This window comes from Lygodium microphyllum, chromosome 2 (genome assembly GCF_053477565.2).
Source record: "Lygodium microphyllum isolate KBCC chromosome 2, Lygodium_microphyllum_v1.1.10, whole genome shotgun sequence".
Classification (NCBI taxonomy): domain Eukaryota; kingdom Viridiplantae; phylum Streptophyta; class Polypodiopsida; order Schizaeales; family Lygodiaceae; genus Lygodium; species Lygodium microphyllum.
In genome coordinates, this window is record NC_141136.1 from 82455438 (window position 1) to 82461156 (window position 5719).

A 5719-nucleotide genomic window follows, 5' to 3' on the forward strand; every position below is an offset into this window, starting at 1 on the left:
ATTGGTGTGTATTTGAGAGAGAGAGAGAGAGAGAGAGAGAGAGAGAGAGAGAGAGAGAGAGAGAGAGAGAGAGAGAGAGAGAGAGAGAGAGAGAGAGAGAGAGAGAGAGAGAGAGAGAGAGAGAGAATTCTCACCATAATAAGCATATGAAGCACGGCACTCTTCATCAATTAAAACTAAGCACTCCATGCCTAAGTTGTGCATAGTGTGAGAAGAGGCTTTGCACAATAATTTAATATCATGTTAATAATATATTAATAGAAATAGGAAGAAGTCATTATGTTGAGGAAAATGATTCGAGAGTTCGATTGTAGTTTCAAGAGTTCAATTGTAAATTGTAGTTGTAAGTTACATTTCTGGGTCAAGGTCCAAGATGTCACAAATTATTCTAAGAAGTCTTCTCTCCCTTGCACACATTCTTTCTTGCAAATGAAAATTGGAGGGAAAAGCACACCGCATGGGTTGTAAGGAAGAAAAACACAATAATGATGACGAGAACAAAGGAAACAAGAGCTATCTATGTGTGTGTGTGTGTGTGTGACTCTCACTATCTCTCTTTAGAAAAGCCATTGTGGAAGCTTGATTTCTTGCATCAGAATGTTTACAAAGATAGAAGCTTGAACTTAGTGTCGGTGAAATACAAGATGGGATTGATTGAAAAGTTCTAGGAAGATGACTTTGAACCAATATCACCCTCGTCCTTAATAGTGGTGCGTAGATTAGATGCCGTAAGCGTGCGTAGTGAGCGTTAGAAGGTCCCCAAGAACAAAAGAACTCTACTTTTTGCACACAAATCAATGTAAAAAGCTTGCACGACATGAACAAGAGACCAATTGGGTGCAATGTCCCCCCATGCCTTGTGTGAGTGCTCCACAAAGCATGTATTTTATGTATTAATCATCTTTAAGCTCAAATAATAGCCCAATTTACAAAATAGCACGCTTTAGCTTTTGAGTTTGCTTTTGTACCAAATAGAAATAAAGCTAATGGGTGCCCAAGAAGTCAGGCATACCCAAATACAGTGTCCAAATACAAATATATAAATCATGCATCCATGCGCATACAAAAATAATAAATAAATATCAAGCGTCTTGATAAATAAGCACGACAAAATATAGGCGCCATGCCTAAGGTATGAGCCCATCAAAATATTGTCGATAATTTGAATACACACTATCCTCCAATGCTTTCCACTACCACCGCTGCTATCTCTACACATCAACTGAAGCATTCACAATCGTTAGTAAAATAATACAATTAAACCGACAAAAGTGAATACCTAGTAGTTTTCAGCTACATAAATAAATTAATTGGTTAGAAATCAATCCTAACCTTATTTTATCACGAGTGCACACTCTAAACTCATAAACGTTTATTAATTTAAATATGTATTTTGCGGAATCACCCGCTATGGAATCACCCATGTACACACTAAATTAACAAAACACCCGAAAATGATAGGTGTCCCCATCGACTTCTCGCACAAAGATTCCACTTTGTGTATGAGCCCTGGTAATAAAAGTTTACGGAATAAACCGTAAAACTTACGGAATCCACTATGTAATATGCCTCCTGGCATCATATAGAGACCATCTACTTCTAGAATTTTGTATACAATTGATGTTTGTCATGTGACCATAAAAATGACCAATTAAGAGAGTCAATTTCTTGCTAACAACTTGAGGGTAAGAAAAACTAGATTTTTCAATGACTAGTCTTTGCACAAGAGAGCTAATATATATATGAGTGTAAAATATTGCCCAAAAAGAACAACAATAAACAATTTCCTAGAAGTAGGTCATCTCTACTAAAGAGGAGGGTGATATTGGTTTGAAGTCCACTTAGAACAAGGTCATTTGAATAAACTTATATTCATTGAAGTGCCTATTTGATGATCAACATTGGGCTATCATTATCATGCACCAGCTCACCTTAGTAACTCTCCCCTATGCTCTGTGAAACCCTTGTCTCCTCTTGACAAGTTATTTCATGTTAGGGTCAAACTCAAAGTCTTGTAGTCACATGTTGCCTAGAACCTAATCAATAATTGGAAATAAAAATAAAAAACACTTCCTCTAAATCCATGTGATATTCCAAGATATTTATGAGTCATCCTCCTTGAGGCGGTCACTCCTTTGCTACACTTAATATATTTCTCTAGAAATTGCTATTAAATTAACTCTCTCTAGGATACAACTATAGTGTTAACTCATCTCCATGATGCATGTTTATGAAAATGTAAGATGAAGATGTAATATACCCTTTTTTGTCTTTTCTTGAAGTTAATCATGTGTGGTCTAAGCTTCTTGAGGCTATGCATCCAATTGGCTTGTTAAATGGCTTTTGTGTCAAACAAGCTATGTTACTAGAGAATCATGGCAAGTTTGTTTAACCATTTTACATCATATTTAGAATGCTAGAAATGAGGTTCTTTTTGGTATGTCTAAGAATGGTTTAGGAATTCTCTCTATAATTGAAAGGAGCTTGGAGATAGCCAAAGCTATGATGAAACACCTTGAAGGATTTACCTATAAAGAAAACACTCCTACTTATGATGATTAAAAAGTGTTTGTAGATGATCTCTGCTACTATAAGAACTTTCCTCAAAAGTTGGAGGTTCTATGCTTATTATTGTATATTAATACTATTTGCCTAAAAAAGAAACATTCAATGTAAAGAAGGAGACCAACACAATGTAACATGTATAAATACCTTTTAAGAAAATAAATGACAAATTACTTGCCATGTGATAATCTTGCACTTGTTTTGACCGTTACATTGCTAACCATCTACAACCCTAGGGATTTTCATAGAGACAAAGTGGATATTTTATTATCTTCTTTCATGTTTACTAGCACATTCGTAAACCCAAATGACATCACTTGGCAAGAGAGCGAAGATCGCACATCCTTTAGATTGGACACCAAGAGAGAATAACTGTTACGGATGCACTTGAAGCAATACTCACATTAGGTAGAGGAGGTGGCCATGAAAAGCATTTCCATTGAGTTGATCAAAAGAATACACTAGTGAGAAGTAAGTAAATTGGCTTCAACGTCAATAGCCAATAGCCAATGATTACAATTCCAAACAAGTGGATAAAATAACAAAGGGCGACGAGCATTAACCAAAGCTAAACAAGTCATGCTCGTAAGTCAGAGTTGGGGTGCTAGGTCGACGCGGAGGCCGGGTAGTTGCATTGATCATTAGCTGTATCAAAAGCATCCGAGAAGAACAAACATGTGTCAAGTTAGTAAAGCTCCGATATATAAAGATATCAAACGCATAGAAAAAAGCAAAAGCAACTTTATTTATGTAGAAGGTGAAATGACAGGACAACTGGAGGATATATGAAGATTAACAACGAGCTGCATTAGGAGATATTATAGCATACGGCTGGGATTGGATGAAATGAGCATGGCGGCTCCCTGGAAGTCGCAGGTGGCTCCATGGGGTTTCATGCTTTGATAATAGTCGTTTACGGCGTAATTCGCGTGGGAGTGGAGGTCCGTGGGAACGTAGCACGGGTTCCCAGGCATTATTGGCGTGCAATTGGCTCCGTTGGAGCAGGCCCACTCAAAAAGAAACACTAATCATGTTCCACAAAAAGAAACACTAGCGTTCACACATGTTGAGGCTAATGTTGAGGTATAATGTTGAGGTATAATGTTGAGGCTTATGTTGAGGCTAATGTGGACAATGTTTTCTGACCGAACCCACCATATTTTTAGGGGGTCTAATCTTGCCACCCAAAACTTGTGTTTGTGAGCTCAATGAATCATATCACTCACCTTTTCATAAAAATATGTTGATAATACTTGAACATTATACCTATGCTATAATAAATGTAAGCTTTACCAATGCACCGTTCGGGTGAATGTGAAAAATAGGCAATCAATCAGAACTTTATTCTAGTGGATAGAGGTTTATATGGTTCAAGTTTTTGGCACTCTAGCTTGTAACAAGCCTTATATGAAATTGGCATTCACTACGTATTGACCTAGCATTTTTGAGGTAGCAAGATTTAGTGGTACAAGCATCCTTTCTGTTGAATCCACTCGTAATAGATATTGCTCCTCTGTAGTATCAATCACTTCTCCAATAACTAAATATGCTAGATGCTTGTGCATACAATTGTTTTACTTGCCTAATCATCTAGTTAATGGTGATTTCCCTCACAACAATCTCAAGTTGCATGGACTATGACTACATAACCTTTACATCACAGCAACACTTCATCTCTTCACCAATGACTAATCATGCACACTTTTCTCTACCCGTGCATATTTTTGTTGAAACAAAAAACGTACAGATGTCATCATTTTGGATTTTTGGGAGGACGAATGCAAAATTCCAAGTATGGTGTCGGAGAGTTAATCGACCATTTTTCCATCTTTAAGGATTCACCATATAATTGTCCATTGCCGGCCGATCTTTCAATTTTGGAGAATAGAGTTTAGCACTCTAGATTATGGCCGTTATTAGTGCCCCTTCAAAACATGCATAGTCACAATCATATTCCTATGAATAGCATGTGTGTGCTCAAGCGAGTTCAATTCCTATCCTAGCCTATCATACATGATCCCTATTCTTGGGTATCTAAATATGTATATATCTTTTATTGGTCTCATTAATCAATGTGTTTCCCATACAATCAAGATCCACTTTATCTATGATGTGTTTCTCCATCAACATCACTACTAACTGGCATGTACTTATTGTCTGCATCATGCTTACTTGGCATCATTACCATGCTCTTAGTACTGGTAGATAAACTTTGGTAACTCAGATGATATTCTTGCATCCCATTATAGTAGATTGAATGGCCTTGGATATGTGAGGCATGAATTTTTATAATGTATTTCACACCATAATCATTTTTTGGAAGTTCCACTAGTACTTTATAGTGTGTGTATTCATCAACAAGTGTTCCTCTTATGGAAGCCTATTATTATCAAATTTAAGGATACTAGGAAGCTCCAAATTTATCTACATACCAAAATGAATGATTTAGAATATAACCTTTAATACATTGACATTGCTATTATGTTTTATGCTAGAAGGATATTTTTTGTTATATCTTAATGGATTAGTAGGTGTAGAAATATATATATCATAAGCTATCATGGCATACTAGCCTTTTTTAACTATGGCCATATGTTAACTAGATAGTTTGATACTTTTCCCTAGTCCTTGCATGGGGCTAGTTTTCGCCTTTTTCACTACATACATTGGCACAAATTGGATAACACTTGATCACTTGCTTTTTGTGATGTTGTTGTTGAATGATAACTTGATGTGAATTAGAGCATACTTTATGGCCATGCATTCTTTCAAAAGGATACTTGTGACTAAGTCTCTTCTTCAAGGACACTTGTAAATAATGCTCTTTTCAAACGATACTCATATACATAGTTAGATCAACAAGGCAAGAGTGTTTTGATTTTTTGTATCAAAATTTCTTGTTTAGTAATAGGAAGATACTTATGTGTGATTGAGTTTAGAGAAGTACCTACACTCATGAAGCACACACATATGCATGCATGTGTGCACATACATGCATACATGCACACACTTCTATAGCTCTATAAAAATATATAAAGCATGGATGTTTCTATTTTCTAACCTAACTAAGTGCCTAATTAGGCTTGTTATCTTGTTATTATGGGATGCTCTCTTTGAAATTTCTTTCTAAATTTTGCTAGACTTAAATTGTCAA